Below are 17,142 nucleotides of genomic sequence, written 5' to 3' on the forward strand. Positions count from 1 at the left end.
CGTGTGTCAGCTTCTCTTATTGTGGTGGCTAAACACCGGGTGCAACAACTTAAGGGAGGAAGGGTGTGTGCTGGCTCAGTTTCAGGGATCCCAGTCCATCACGGTGGGGAAGGGGTGGTAGAGGGTCAACCTGGGGGAGGGGCAGGAGACTGCTGTGGAAGCTCCTTCATATCCTCATAGGGGTAGAAGAGAATGGGACCGGGAGCAGGGCCAGGCTACCAATCACAGGCCCGGAGCCAGACACTGCTCTGCCGCTCCCCGAGAACCTCCTAGAACACAACCAACCACTGGGGACCAGGAATTCCGGCAAAAGAGGCTGGCGAACATTAGTCACATCAGCACTAAACATCCATTCCCAAACTGGAACCTGGCCTGCTGGCAGACACATCTTGGTGGCACTATGACTGAGCGGCGGAGGGGAATTTTGAAGTTTATTGACTGGTAGAAGGTGATGTCTGTTCTGTCTCTTCCATCTACTGCCTCTCAGCCCCGGCTCTTGTTCTGCCTGTCCCTGCTTCTCACGGGCTCCTCAGTGTTCTCCTATGTGACATGGTTTCTTAGCCTACAAGGCCTATTGGACAGAGACAGTCTGTACCGGAGAATTTTAGGACTACCCTGTAGCACCTAAGAGCTTGGGTTCTGACAGCCAGCAGGGTCAGCCGCAAACCTTGGCCGCTTAACCTCACTAAATTTGGTTTCCTTTTCTATAAAGTGGGAAAAAAGAGGGGATTCGCCCCACAACACACAGTAGTACAAATAACAGTAACATAAATCTCTAGGTCAGAGTCTGGGATTACCAAGCGCTCAGTGAGGAGGAAAAAGCTGCCTTATACTGACATTTGGAGTACTGCTGCCTTTTACACAGCCTTTCACACGCACGCACACGCACGCACGCACACACACACACACACACACACACACGGGCATGAACAAGGGGAACCTTCTCCCCTCCCCTGGGGATATGCAGGTTTGATAAGAACCTCATTCTCTAGGTGGTGGGTGGCAGTTAGAGGTTTTGGCTCTCCTGGCATAGAATTTGCCATTTAACAGATGTGCAGTTAATTCTTGGGCGGGACACACAGTCACAACAGCAGCCCTGCAAAGGGAATTGCTCTTGTTGTTGCACGAAACATTTCAATCCAGAGCACACATAAACCCTGAGAACAGTTGCGTTTTAAGAACAAACAGCCTAAATACCTTTGGCAAACTGAGAGCAGGGAAAACAAGCATCATTTTTAAAATTGATGTTCATTTAAGAAATGAACATCAGGAAGGAATGGGGGGGGGGTGACACACGCTTCTGTAAGAACAAACCTCTTCCTCTTGCAGGGCACCTGCTTTCAGGGAAATTACTGGGCTCTGCTCCCTGGGCCTGGGAGGGTGTGGTGACCACACCCGATTGTGCAAAGGGCTCCCTGGGCTTAGTGGCCAGAATCCCCAGGCTAGCCCAGCCAGTGTGCCTCCCCACCAGAATTCCCAGGCTAGCCCAGCCAGTGTGCCTCCCAGCCAGAACCCCCAGGCTAGCCCAGCCAGTGTGCCTCCCACATCTGCAGCCTTGTCTCCAGCTACCTAAACGTGAAGTGCATCTGGGTGGCTCCCCTGCTTCACAACAGGGCCACAGCTACATCCAGCTCCTTCTCTCTTCATGCTGTCTGTCACTATTGCTTCCACTGCCTCCATCAGAGCTAGCTCCGCAGTTGCTTGGCAGCTTCTCCTGCTAGCCCCACTTGGAAGGCTGACTGTGATCTTCCTTCTTCTTCCCTCTAAGTAGTTCATCTGACCAGCTTTCCTTTATTGTTTTCAGAGATGGAGAGGCCTGACTCTCAAAATAACCCAGTCTTTAAGAATTCAAATTTTCCCCTTTGCCTACAGATCTGTGTTTCCAGAAGCATCGACTCAAGCACAACAGCCAACCAGCTTCTTCCACAGTCTTCCTCCTCAGGTGGACTTCTCTTCCTGCGGCAGGCTGTCAGCTGGCTTCCCAGTTGCTGGTCTTCTCTTTGCAACACCAGTTTTACCTGGGCGGAGAGCTATCTGGAGTGACTCTGTGTCCCAGACTAACTTGGGTTGGGTGTGGTCATGTGACAAAGTTCCCGCCAGGACGATGCTCCAGTTACCATGGATTTGGCTTTCTGGTTATGCCCTCACCAAGCGTGAGTGATGTGCCCAGGTTTCTCCTTTCCTTCCGATGGAGACAGGGTAAGGACCAGAGCCATGAGGATGAACGGAATCCTTGTGTTAAGGACAGAGCCAGTGAGCTTGGACCAGCTGCTTGCCTTCCCTATAGAAAGAAGATGGGCTGTTGCTGGGCTGCCCTGCAGTAATGACATGGTGGGGTGCTGGGCTGCCCTGCAGTAATGACATGGTGGGGGGGGGTGCTGGGCTGCCCTGCAGTAATGACATGGTGGGGGGGGTGCTGGGCTGCCCTGCAGTAATGACATGGTGGGGGGGTGCTGGGCTGCCCTGCAGTAATGACATGGGGGGGTGCTGGGCTGCCCTGCAGTAATGACATGGTGGCGGGGGGTGGGGGTGCTGGGCTGCCCTGCAGTAATGACATGGGGGTGCTGGGCTGCCCTGCAGTAATGACATGGTGGTGGGGTGCTGGGCTGCCCTGCAGTAATGACATGGGGGTGCTGGGCTGCCCTGCAGAAATGACATGGTGGTGGTGGGGGTGCAAGCCTGTAATGCCAGCTACAGCAGAAACTGAGACAGGAGCACTGTGGATTGGAGATGAGCCTGGGCAACAATGTAGCAAGTAAGTTCCGAGTGCTCCAAAGTAGGCAAAGGGACAGTTTAGCAGACATCCCTTTGCTGACAGTCCTGTCAACCTGAGCTTGATATGCAGATCCGTGTGACAGAAGGGGGACCCAGCTTCCACGAGTCGTCCCCCCACCCCATGGGCATACATATGCATGCATAATGATGGAAGAATGGATAGAACACACATAATTGGACAGACTGTCTCAACACGGTGCTTCCTGTTTTGAGTTAGGTGTGGTGGTGACTGCCTATGATTCCAGCACTGGAGAGGGACCTGCAGGTGCATCACTTCGGGAATCCAAGGCCACCCTGGATAAGAAAGCTTTGTATCTGAACTCTGTCATAGCAGGCGCCTTTCACATTACACAGTACCAGTGTACACAAAAATGAATCAATGGATAATTCCTCCTTAGCTAAATTACAATAAAAACGAGGACTGTGGAAATGGCTCGGAGATTATGAGCACTGGCTAGAGTTCTATTCCCAGCACTCACATGATGGCACACCACCATCTCTAGTGGGATCTGATGCCCTCTTCTGGCATAAAGGCATGCATGCAGCTAGAGCACACACACATACCACATACACACACGTCACACACACACACGTGTGTGTGTGTGTGTGTGTGTGTATAAAATAAATAAATCTTTTTAAAAACAAGGAGCTAGTAACAGGTGTTACACAACTATTCAGAGATGGGCAGATAAGAGATCAGGGCAGGGGAGTTAGCTTGGAGGTGCAGCTCTTGCCTAGCATGTGAGATAAGAGATCACTTTGAGGCTAGAGGGTGAAAGGTCAAGCTGTGGGTTACGGGGGGGGGGGGGGGGGGGGGGGGGGGTCCCGTTTAAAACACATTTGCTTCGACAGCCCTGATGCAGCTTGATCAATACGCATGTCGCCCCCGTGGAGAACATGGAAGCAAAATAACTGGGTGAGAAACTCAACCCAGGAACAAAAGATCTTAACAGTCACAAACAACGGATGGAAATGAAACGTTAACTGGAAAGTTCTGCTTACCAGCCCCAGAGAAGGCAAGAGGAAACAACGGGAGCACTGCCTTGCTAAAGATTACATTTTTAAAAAGGATTAAGGATTTTATTTGACTGGAAGCCTAGCACGAGTCAAGGAAAAGCTGTGATGGCTTAAAATTCCTGGTTCAGTTCTGGGCAGGACAAACCCACCCGCCAGCTACTTACAGGGTTCCTAGGTAGTGCTGCGCGGGAGAGGAGAAGCGAAGCTGCCCACTCTCTGGTGGCCTCCACAGATTTCGTGGAAGTGCTGCCCAGGTCACACGCTGCAGACCTGGTGCTGTGGGAGCTAAATCACAAGGCAGCCAGGCAAGCAACAGCAGGGAGAGACCGAGGCTGGCTGAGAGTGGCTGCGGAGGAACAGGGCAGCAGGAACCGGTCTGTAGAGAGGGGCACGGCTGGGCCAGGACTGCCGTTCATGGGAGTGGACACAACATGAGTTTTAGAGTCAAAGAAATACAGAATGGGGGAGGGGGCTCTCTGGCCGGGGCATAGCGGGGACTCACAGAGGCATCTCCTGAGAGGTTGGTGGTCTTGTTCAACTTCCTTTTCTCTTTTTAAAAGTGAGAAGCTGAAGCTAATGGTAACCTAGCTAGACTTTTGAGTGTGGTGGGGGGCAAAGCAGAACCAGAATCTAGGATGATGCTTCTTGCCCAGAGATGAAATAAGTCAAGATGACGGAATTCTCTGTCACTGTCGGAGTGAGGATGGTGACCTAGAGAGACGCGATACAAGGACAGCAGGGGTGTCTAGGAGACAGGTGCAGAATAACATTTGGACAGCTGGGGAGACTGCAGATGGAGCGGAAGGAGGCTGAGACAGGAGGATCAATGTTAGTTCAAGACTAGCCTGGACCACAGAGGTGAGTTTGAAGAAAGCCTGGGCTGCACAGTGAGACCCTGTCTCAAAAAACAAACAACAACAACAACAAAAAAAAAAAACCCACAATTTTGGATGACTTCATATATCTGGATGGCTCTGTTGGTACAATGTCACACTGCCTCCTAATTAGTGTTAGCAGGACACTGGTGGAAGATTTTGCTGAGGGCAGCAACTTCGAGCCATGGGAAGAGAAGGTCAGATGAGTTGTGGGAAGTGGATCAATTGATCATCAAGCGACCGGTCAGGCGTTAGAGTCACACAGACCTGGGAGACGGTCTCGGCTGTTGCGGGCTGTGGATGAGTTACCTGGGCTGTGCTCACACGTACACACATGTACCAAAAGCGCTGGACTTACAACTCCTCGGTTCTGTGCATGGTGGAGGTCGGAGAGGAGGCCCACGGCGTTTGGAGTTGGCTCCTGCAACGCTGGCGATGGAGCCTTGACAGCCAGCCTGCTGCTGTCACACCCCACAATGGCACGTCACGAGGGAACGGGGCTGACACGCACACAGAAGCCCTCCTCTGTGTGGGCAGGAGTGGGAATCAGCCCCACTTAGCTGATAACACTAATTTTTCAAGAAAACCACATGCGCTACAGAGCCGAGGATAGGTGTGGGAGCAATGAGTCAGCCTGGATCTCTGCATCAATTCCTCATGGTAAGTGACACAGTTTCAAAGTTCCTGAGATTTCTAAAACTTGTAATTTGTCTCCAGAACAGCTCATTTAGAACTCTGCTGAAACCTGTGAGGAAGATCCCACACTTCCTCTCACTCCAAGACATCTTAGAAGAAATGGCTGCACATCTTATTTTTTTAAAGAAAAATATAGAATACAAAAGCCAGTTGTTATCCCATATTATTTTTCCCTTTTTAAGTGGATAGCATTGCTTGAAAACACCCAGAATTTTATTTCCATTAGAAATAAAATATTCAGGTTCCTGAAAGTCTGTCTGTCCGTCCATCCATCCATCCATCCATCTATCTATCTATCTATCTATCTCTGTGTGTTGTCTTTAATCTCTATTATTATTATTATTATTATTATATGTATGGGTGTTTTGTCTGCATGTGAATCTATACAGCATGTACATTTTTGGTGCCCCTGGAAGCCGGAAGAGGACGTCAGATCCCTAGGAACTGTAGTGGTTGTGAGCCACCGTGTCCCTGCTGGGAGCTGAATGGGGATCTTCGGGGAGAACAGTGCCCTGAACTACTAGACACCTTTTCAGCTCCCTTGCTCTTTAATCTTACGTGCCTGATTTAGTTTTCTATAAATTTTAAATTTTATTTATATTTTAGGTATGCGTGTTCTGCATATATACCTACACGCCAGAAGAGGGCACCAGATCCCACTGTAGATGGTTGTGAGTCACCACGTGGTTGCTGGGAATTGAACTCAGGACCTCTGGAAGAGCTGCCAGTGCTCTTAAACACGGAATCATCTTATCAGCCCTAAATGTCTGATTTTTAAACTATTTTATTTCAATGCCAGGGAACAAACCCCAGGGCACAGCACTTGCTGAGCAATGTCACCACCGAGCTCCATCTCCTGGCCTTAAATGTCCAGTTCTCAGGTAACACATGTGAGAATAGCTCTCCTCACCTTATGACGGATTCAAATTGACACTCCAGAGCTTGAGGTACAAAGATTTTAGTCAGCAGAATGATGGAGGAGATCCCTAGCCTGCCCTCCTGACTGCAGAGCGAGACAGGAAACTGGTCAAGCCTGGCTGCAGAGAGACCTGCCGAATCAAAGTGGGAACAGCCTTGGACAGCAGGGGGAGAACAAGCAACCACTGTTACACGTTAATGATGACATCAACTCTTCAGCCTTAGACAAGTCTTGGACAGTCATACAATCTGCCAAGTATCAACAATGACAAGTCCAGGCTCATTTCATTCCATTCTTCACACTTAACCACCAAAGCATCGACCTTTTCATCAGTCAGACGCGGCTGTCGTTACTGATTTCACAGCTGTGTGGGTGTGGGGCTGAGAAGCGTTCGGTAGGATGCGCCCTTTCAATCACACGGCGGGCGGTGCGGGACCTGTGTTGGGTGAGGCAGCTCCTGGTCGGAGGTTAGACCCTGGCAGGGTCGGAAGGAGCTGGGTGTCTAATACCCCGCTGCGAGTGGGATTCCATGCGGAAGAGAAAGGCGTTAAGGGAAGAAATCTGCCACCGCGATGCGCGCCCCGTTTCTTGGCACAGACCTCCCACCTGAACTAATTAAAGTTCCACACAGGTGGCTCAAGAATGCTGGCTTGAGATCCGCCATGTGGACACAGAGATAGAACCGTTGACATTTTTTTTTCCCCTTCTCTCTTCTTTCTGGTAACAGAAAGCAGCGTTCTTTGTTTAAAACAGCATAGCAAGGGAAGGGAACGTATGTGGGTTTACTCGAATGCTGGGGGAATAAGAGGGAGGAGAGGCTGAATCTAGAGGAGTCAGAGAAACGCCCAGGCGACGACGGAAAATGCGAAAATACGCTGGTGACAAGTGACAAGAAAGCAGACGGTGCGCAGACTGAAGAGCCTCACTTAGAAAACAGGTTTCTCTTTTAATTAGCCTCGCCGCAGCGCCCGCCCGCTCCCTTCCTGGCCTCTCTGACCCACTCCTCGCCTACTATCCCACGGGCTGGACGAGCGCTATGCTAATGAGGCCACAGGGAGTGGGCGGGGCAGAAGCCGGTGCCGGGGGGCCACCAAGAGGGAGAGCAGCTCTCCAGCTTGAGGCGTGCGTCTGTGCTGAAAGCCAGACTTTCTGTGGGTGGAGCCACCTGAGCCTGAAGCCACGCTTTAGATATGAGAAAGATTATTCCCTGCCTGGATCAGCCTCTGCCTCGACTGAAATTTCCTGCAGGAATATTCTGGAAAGACTTTATATTATCCCTCAGTGTCTGTTCTTTCCCCTTCTCAATACTGTTTTTACAGGATACCTCATAATGCCATTTTCTGGATTTCCTTGCTGTGGCTGCTGGTGTGTGTGTGAGAGAGAGGGAGGGGGTGTGTGTGAGAGAGAGAGCAAGAGAGCTAGCAGGCATGGGTCCTGGCTGCATCCTTTGAGGAGGAACCTCCCCTTGCACCTCTGCTTCATGGATCAATCTTTAGAGGCTATGGCGCATCTGGGGTCTGCCCGCGAGGGCTACTCCTCAGAGATGAAGTAGTAAGACAGAACTGGGTTCCGACACCACCAGGACCCTAGAGCAGGCCTGGGCTGAATCCTGGCACCTGAGTGCAGTCCATTTCCACATCGCTTCCCAGGTGTGAGCTTACTGCACACACCTGACTGTACACTCCAGAACACAGAGCTTGCAGGGCTAGCCGGATGCCTCGGAGGTTAGGGGCACTGTCTGCTCTTCAGAGAACTCCAATCTGATCCCCAGCACCAGCATGGCCGCCACATCTGTGACTCCAGTCCCAGGGGACCTGATGCCCTCTGCTGGCCTCCTTGGGCACCAGACACACATGTGACCCATGGACATGCATGCAGGCAGGTAAAAACACCCATACACATAAAGAACAAACCAAACAGACCTTGAGTACGTTTTATGCTAAATGATTTATTTTTGGAGAATAAATTTGTCTTTGTCTACAACTAACAGCACTAGAAGCAATGAGAAGGAATCAAGTTCCAAGCTCGGTTCTGTCAAACAAAACAAACAAAAACCAACACCAAAACAAGAATAAAAACCTCAGAAAAATCAATGCATTCATTCATCCCTGGTCTGAAATATGGCACCACCCTGAGAAGGGTTCCACTAGATGCCAGGGCCAACACCTGCTGGGCAGGAATCGTCTATGCTTCCTCCTTTTTATTTTATATGCATTGGTGTTTTGCCACAGGTGCCCCTGGAACTGGAGTTACAGACAGGTGTGAGCTGCCATGTGGGTGCTGGAAACGGAACCTGGGTCCTCTGGCAGAGCAGTCAGTGCTCTGAACCGCTGAGCCATCTCTCCAGCCCGTTAGATTCCTTCTTCAAGGTTCCTAAAACACTGCTCTTTGTAGTCTCACCGTCTGCCCCAGGCTAACCTGGAGCCCTGTGTTCTCAGCTGGCCTTGAGCTTCTGATACCGGGCTTCTGTCTCCTGAATGCTACGATGACAGGAATAAGCCGCCATGTCTGATGACACACTGCATGTTTAAATTGTGCATCTTGTGATTTCTCTCAACCGTGGTGGCCTGTCTACCACTTTCCACAGACTCAAGAACATCGGCATTCGGTTGCATCCCCAGATCTTTCAGCTCCATGACATGGTTTAGGGCGTGGGGACACAAACACGTGGAACATGTCTTCCAGACAGCTTCTTTCTAACGTGTTTGTCCCACCCTTTGCAATTTTGAGAACAAGGTCTTTGATGGGGAAAAAACGGAAAGTCACTGGCAGGAAGGTGGATGTCATATAGACAGGCACCTTCGGGGGCGCTACCCTGAAGATAATGGTTCTCCCCGTGGCCACGCGTCAGAATCACCTGGGACATTTAAAACAGGAGCAGCCAACCATGCCTGGTCCTCAGCACAGTGGCTGAGGTGGTGGGGATTTGTAGTTTCCATCATTCTCCAGGAGACTGGAAATCCGCATGGCTTGCCGTTGGGAAAATGTGTGTGGGAAATGGAAGGTAGTGCTGGGCCTTCAGCATGTGTTCTACTGAGCTTATCCCCAGCCCCCAGAAAAAATGTTTCTCTTTTGAAAGCTTACCTCTACAGAAATCATGTCTGTATCTGTCACGTAAGGGGACAGCAGCCAAGCTTTGACAAGGTGTAGCGGGTATCCTCATGGAATCTTGGGCACTAAGATGTTACCTGACTTAGCTCAGTGGTGCTAAACTGTATTTTTAAATAGAATCAAACACATTTGCAAGGCAGAGTCCTGAAACCACGCCCATCAAAGTGGGTGCACTGCCCAGCACCTCTCAGATACCTGGGCTGCTTTCCTTCCCCAGAGTCACAGAACTCATGTTTCAGGGCCACTTCCCTCTTGTACCAATGTCCCCTTTGCTTTCTGGCCACGGAATCCCACCGACAACTTTTAAGTCTCCGGTCTGTACCGCACTGAAACAGGTCTCTTCGTCCCAGGAGTCCCCACGCCATCTCTGAGCGAGCTCTTGGACAGCCTGGGTCCTCCTTGCTCATGCCTGGACACTGCCCTTGCTCTTGGGGCAGTCTCTACACCTCATTCCCGCTGGCAATCTTAATGCTCTACTGTATGGAACACAATTCTTCGATCGTATCTCCCTTCCTCTCAGCGAGAATGAGGTCTAGGTAAAATACCTGCCTCTTTTCCTAGGATATGAAGTCAGTTAAGACCTTAAACAAGGGCTGGAGAGATGACTCAGCAGTTAAGAGTACTGGCCGCTCTTCCAAAGGACTCAGGTTCAATTCCCAGTTCCCACATGGCAGTTCACAGCTGTCTGTAACTCCAGTTCCAGGGGATCTAGCATCCTCATACAGACATACAAGCAGACAAAACCCCAATATACATAGAAATAAATAAATCTTAAAAGAACTTCATCAAATGCGCTTTGAGCAAACAGAACAATGTCTATACTATATACTGTACTATATCTTATCATGGCCAATAGCTGCTGAGAAGGCCTGTAGTCCCCTAATTCAATGCTCCACAGTGGTACCAACTTCTGACTCGTCACCCACACAGCCCCCTCTGTTCCTCAGACAGGCCACAGGCTCCATCTCTCTGTGACCGGACACACCAGAGCTTTGGAGAGCTGGCTCCAGGCTGCACACTTCCTACGTACACTTCTGTCTGTAACGCATGAAGTTGCGTTTCCTGATTTCACACTCTCGTTTCCTTCCAGCTACTTCTCCACGCCAGTGAGGGGATCCTTCAGATGCTCCATGACCACGGGCTTCTTCAGGAACACCAAGGCTGTGGCTTCACCTGGGCTAAAACGTCTTGTTGGTGAGGTTCTGAACGCCTAACCAGCACATTCCTTCCAGCCCCCCACAGTGAGCTCTGTCTGACCCTCGCTAACAGTCCATCATCCCACCCTGCCATGTGTTCCCCAGCCAGCTGCTTGCAGAAGGCAATCAAGGGCTGGGCAAACCTTTACAAAATTAATGACAATTGATTTTTGGTCCCTGACAGTTTGTGCTGCTGACACCCAGGCTTTCTGCTCGTGACTGGAAAGTCTGATGTGGCAGTAAACAGTACTGCTGTTTCTCAGACAGTCCTTGCTCCCTGTTTCAGGGTCTTATTGTCCCCAAGGCCCAAAGGCTAACCTTGTCCTTCTGTGGCTGCTGCTGTCCTTGGCTGAGGCAGAAAGAGCCTCTTCCCTCGTCATGACAGTTGGGTAACTAAAAGCCAAGCCATACGTCTTTCCCTTTCTGCTTGCCGACAGGGGCTCTGGTCCCATTCCGCAGAGCTAGGTAAGGGCAACAAGGGCATGGGGCCTCTCTTGCCCTCACAAGTCTGGCTTTACCCAAGAAGGGCATTGCTGACCAGGCACTAGCTTTTGTGTTCCCTTTTTGTTCTCCAGACGGGGATGACACTGAGGGTCCCCCGTGCTCCTGTGACCTCTTTACCCAGAGACGGTCGATTTCAGTTCTGCCAGCATGGAATTCTTGCAGAGGCCTGCACAGGCTGGTCTGCCTCCCTACCCTGTTCCTTTTTTAACTGACCCACTCAGGTAGATTCTCCGCCCATGACTCATTTACTAGTCCGACCACTACAGGGAGACCTCTCCTCACCTTCTCCACCCTCCTCAGACCTTCTGGGACCCTCGCCCCTTCCTTTCCTGCTTCTTCCCCCCCCCCCCCGCCTCGGCTCTGAAGGCTGGGGTTGATCCTCATTCTTCACACAACCCTTTTCTACACCTTGCAGTCCCCCAGCAGCACTGTCCACCCACTGACCTGAGCAAACCTGACGGCAAAGCAAACCCCAGCTGGCTCCGACAGCACCCTCTGGCCTGCACAGCTCCTTTGCTCCTATGTTGGGGTGGGTCAGGGGCGAGCACCTGGACAATCAGTTCTGAGAATCAGTTCTGACAGTGATCAGACAAGGATTTAGGTGAGCCTTTCCACCACGCTGCCTCAGCAGTTTCTCCTTGGTTCCTCCCAGAACTGTGCTGCCTGCCGCCTTGAGGCCTTTCTGCCCAGTCTTCCCTCATGGGTGCACCACAGCAGGAAGGCTGTCCCAATCTCCTCCTGTTCTCCGGCCCTTCATCCTTCTCAGGGTTTCCCCTTACACTCAGTTTTGCCATCAGCTTCTCAGGGGCAACATTAGACGCTTGCCTTTTTTCCTGGGCTTAAAACCCAGGGCCTCAAAACTGCTGGGCATTTCCTACACTGCCAGGTTACAGCCCTAGGAACTTGGAATACTGGCACTGTAAATCATGGCCTATAAATATATATGAGACAAAACATGCCCCAGCAATGCTGAAACATGCATGGGCAACCCGTTTATACTGGGCTTCACGGTCTGAACTAATGTGGATGACTGGCCAGGTCTTCCTCATACACACAAATAAAGCCATCTGCTTAGTGTGCACGCCATTCCAGACATGGGCTTCCACAGGAGGCAGCGTCTTCTGACTTCCTCCCTGTTCAACTGCCGTTAGAATTTTCTGTGTTCGTCCCTATTCTGTGCCAGTGCCACGGAGAACTGCTGTCTGTGTGCACCGCTGAGTCCCACGGAAGCCACTGAACACTGCTCTGTTGATCCTACCACATGCGTTGCTCTCAAGACCTCACTTAGGCTTCAGACCGTGCCAAAGGCAGGCAGTCTTCACTGTGCTGGAGCTCAGAAGGACCATGTGACCCCGCCAAGGTTCAGACCCCAGGTTCTCAAGGAACATGCCTGCCATGGTCAGAAAACTAGGTTTCTCAACTCCAAATAAGAAATAATAATTCCCTCTTCCAATGTCTAGAATCCAAAACAGTGCTCCACTCCCCCAGCCTCGTGAGAGTGCAGCAGAACAAAAACCGTGGCACTGATGCGTTTCACCTTCAAGAGAAGGCTCTTCATCTGCTGACACCTCTGCTGAGGACTTGGGGAAGGAACACACTGCAGACAAAACACGCAGTGCCCCTGTGCTGCCAACAAACGGCCATGAGAAAGGGGTGGGAGGGAACGTGTAGAGTGGTGAGCAAGGAGACAGGAGGCCCTCCCCCAGGCCTGGTGCCCTGGCAGCTGTTACTGCACACGACGGCAAACGTTCAGACTCAGTATTTAACAACTCCCAGGCCAGCGTTCATCAGGAGTCCTTGGCCTCTCGAGTGTGTCACCCACTCTTGAAGGGCAGTGACGGAGGCAGCTGGCATCACCTGAAACAGGCAAGGCAGGGCCGCGCAAGTTAGTAGAGAGCACTAAAATCCAGCTCTGGACACAGAACTCCCTGGCAACTCCTTTTAACCTCAGAAAGGCAAACGCTAACCACTGGGCTGCTTCTTTATATCAGATAAACGACTGAGGGGCTGGCTCCACGCGTAAGAGACGAGCCTCTATGTTTAGACCCAGGGCCAGGGTCACGGTGTTGATATTCTACTCTGTCTACTCCCTGGAGTCTGATGGGGTCCACAATAATCTCAACAGGGCCTTCAGTTAGACTTTCAATAATCAAAAAAATACTAACAAACCCACTTTATGTAACCATGTGAGCCAATCTCCCTTATGTAAATGGAGCTGGAGAGCTGAGGGTGGCGTCAGGCAGCAGGGCCTCCCTCACACAGGGAGCTTCTGCAGTACCAGTGGGCTGTGGCATTTCCTTCAAGTGGCAGGCTCTATTATTGGAGCCTTTCGTAACACAGCTCAATTAAACTCTGGCTTTATCCTAAGCTGGTGAGCTCTGCAGGTGGGGCTTTTTGGGTGCTTTAACCGCAGGCGCCCAGGAGAGTTCAGCAGCAGCTGCTGGGAGCAGAACCATGGTCATGAGGAGCTAGCCCTTACAAGGGTGCACAGGCGGGGGAAATCAAAGCTGAAGCTATCGACCCATCTATTACAAACCACACAAACTCAAAATGCATCCCGACGCGGCAGCCCCAGAAGGCTGAGGCGGTAGGAACAGCAGCTACCATCTGCAAGCAGACAGGGCTACGGAGTGAGATGGGGTCTCAAACCAAACCATCCCGAAACCAAACAAAGGAAAAACAATGCCAAGGCCAGGGAGAGGGCATTTTTACTATCTGCCACGAAGCATATATTACTTTCATAATTAAAGACTATTGCCAACCAGACCAGTCAAGAACCAGATACTACAAAAAAAAAAAAAAAAAAAAAAAAAAAAACAGAGTACGTCAGAGCTAAGCAGGCATCTCCCACAGATACGAATTTAAAATACAAAACTAAAACATTTTCAAAATTCATACCTAGCCCACCAGACACCCTGGTCCAGCAATAAATTTTCACAGTCAACATTCCCTGAGAAAGGCACCTTTTAGATGGCTAACACTCATCCTAAAATTTACATGTATAGTTTCACAGTTAAACACTCACTGTCAACATGGAGGCACTGTCCTCGTTTCCGGGATATCAGGGGTGCCGCCCCCGTCAAGGTCAGACTCTAAATGGCAGTGATGGGTTTGAAGCTGAGAGCTGAGAAAGCCTTGGCTACTTCCCGTGCTCAGTATATTTTCTTGGTCATTTGACAACCATGTATGAAACAGGAACATCTGGAATCAGGCATCAGATTTAAATTTTTTTTTTGTTGTTGTTTTTTTGTTTTTCAAGACAGGATTTCTCTGTAGCTATGGAGCCTATCCTGGAACTCGCTCTGTAGACTAGGCTGGCCTCAAACTCAGAGATCCATCTGACTCTGCTTCCCGAGTGCTGGGATTAAAGGCGTGCACCACCACCACCTGGTTCCAGATTTAAATTTAAGTTATACTTTTATTTCATTTGTGTGCACAAACCACAGCAAGTGGACAGAAGCCGGAGGATAACACAGGGGACTCTGCTCTTTCCTTCTGTCACGTGGGTCCTAGGACTCGAACTTAGGTCACCTGGCTTGGCAGACCATGACTTTACCACTGAACCACCTTGCCAGCCCCACACACCATATTTTGGACTTGTTGGCTGTGATTGAGCCCTTTCTTTCTTGGGAAAGTACCCTGAATTGCTAAGGAGGATTATTCTTAACAGGATAACCTTATATCCACCAGCTAACAACTGATTTCCATTTGGAAGCCACACAGCAGCACACTGCCCCACGCCCTCTCAACCGGCTTTAAAATTTGCAGTTTCCTGTTTTGGTTTTCACTGCAGTCCTGGTCATCCTAGAACTTGCTCTGTAGACCAGACTGGTCTCAAACTCAGGTATCGGCCTGCCTTTGCTAGGATTAAAGGCCCGTGCCACTCTGCCCAGCAAATTTCCTGTTCTTAAAAAATTCCTCCTCCTGGCCTTGTGAGGTAGGAAAGACATGGCTTCAGAGCCAAGAAACCGAGGCCCGAGGCTGCTGTAGTCACTGCCAACCCAAGCTAGCTCTAAACTAGCCCCTTACCACTTCCCCATGCAAAACCAGCCCCTGTGAAAGCCCTATTTGTACTTTTTATCCAGGAATTTTACTTCCAGGAGATTTTCAAAAAAGTAACTAGTACTACATTTCTTGCCCCAAAAAATGGATTTGAGGCTTTAAACGATGGGCTAAAAAGGCTGTCAGGCCAGCTGTATTCCCCTTTCCAACCTACCAGTGAGTGGCTCAGGAGATCCTGTGTTCTCACTAGCCATTAAAATTTAGTGCATCTTATACATGTGACAATAATTTCATGTTATGAAAATTTATATAAAGCATATATAAAAAGCAATCAAGGCTAAGCACTGAAGAACATGGGCTGAACTACTGTACTTAAATACTAGCAAGCCATTTCAATATAGCACAACCATTTCTAAGTCAATATTAATAAATCAACATTTCTAAATTAAGTCAACATTTTCAATGAAAATTAAGCTCACCAGGCTTTAAAGGGCGAGCAGGACATAACACTTCTGCGAGGTGACAGGAATCTATATTCTATATATAATCTATATTCCCCAGAGGAGGAGCCAAGCTGGGTCCAGCTACTTGCTTCTCAAGACAGAAGATTTCCATCCGCCCTGTCTTGCTACCACCTTCCATGGTTTTCCTTGAAACCCATCCCTGGACTCGGAGGAAGGCTGGGAGTCCTGCTGGTGCCACGCGTGGAAATTAGCCTGCTCCTGGGCACCATTTCTGTGCTCAGGAGTTCATGCCCTGACCACTGGGTCTCCGCCCAAGCTCTCCTCCCTCTCAGTTGAGAACCCAGGACTCTACTTGACCCTCCCTTTCTGACCGCTCTTCAGTACTTCCAGCTTCTTTTCTACCCATCGGCTAAAAGCAAGGGCTTTTGTTTGTTCTTTGGACTACATACTCCCTTGAAGACATCATCTGTTTCTGAGGTTGCATCTTTATGCATGTTCATGCAAATCTCACTTCAGCCCCGATTTTAAACTCTAGCATCGTATTCCAAACACAGGCTAAATCCTCAGAGTGCCACCATGTCCCTTTACCATTGTGCTTTCTCAAGGGCATACCGTGCCTTGGAATTTGGTATTATTTGAGCATGTTTTATACACAGCATCAACCCTTGTATTTAATTTGCTCCTATGAGTGTATAAAGACCTATGTGATCATGAGTTTGCTAAAAACTCTTTAGATTGAAAACAAGGTCCCACTTCTGGGACAGAGTGACAGTTCCTTAAGCATGTTATGTGCTCAGCGGTACTAAGATGATCCACTGGGACATTATCTGAGTGTTTATCTGCATGTATGTATATGCACCACACATGTGCTTGGTGTCTCTGGAACTGAATTTCAACAGTAGTGATCATGGGGGTGCCAGCAATCAATCCCTGATCTTCTGCAGGAGTAATAAATGCTTTTAACCACCAAGCCATCTATCTCTCTAGCCCTTAGCCAAGAATTTTTGTTTGCTGATGGGATTTTTCAATTTAACTGATCTGGATAACAGTCTTCACCTAACAATAGTCTCACATTATTACAATGCCATTTGCCAGATGATAAGGTTTTTTTCTATAACTAGGTTTGATATCCAATAGCCCATTAAAATGTGGATCTCAAAAACCTAGTCAGAAATGTATCTTAAGGTGTACACTTCTGCTGTCCCTACAGCACCTGTAGCCATCGGTGAAGAGGCTCCTGGTTGTTCAAGATGCTTAGAGCAAGCCAGGTGGTGTGGGGCACACCTTTCATCCCAGCACTTGGGAGGGCAGAGGGAGGCCAATCTGGTCTACAAAGGGAGTTCCAGGACAGCCAGGGCTATATAGAAAAACCCAGTCTCTAAAAAACAAGACACTAAGAATAAATGACCATGAGTACCCAGGGAAAATAATCTAACAGTCAGAAGATAAGAAGAACATGCTATCTTCAGGGCAGGGGACAGCCATTGTAAACATGACTTCACAGCGGCTGGGGGCCCCTGCACCGCACGTTGGAAGACTGAGCTAGTCAATCATTGACGAGGGAGGAGCTCGTGGAACCCTGT

The sequence above is a fragment of the Arvicola amphibius genome, chromosome 9, assembly GCF_903992535.2.
Source record: "Arvicola amphibius chromosome 9, mArvAmp1.2, whole genome shotgun sequence".
In the NCBI taxonomy this organism is placed as follows: domain Eukaryota; kingdom Metazoa; phylum Chordata; class Mammalia; order Rodentia; family Cricetidae; genus Arvicola; species Arvicola amphibius.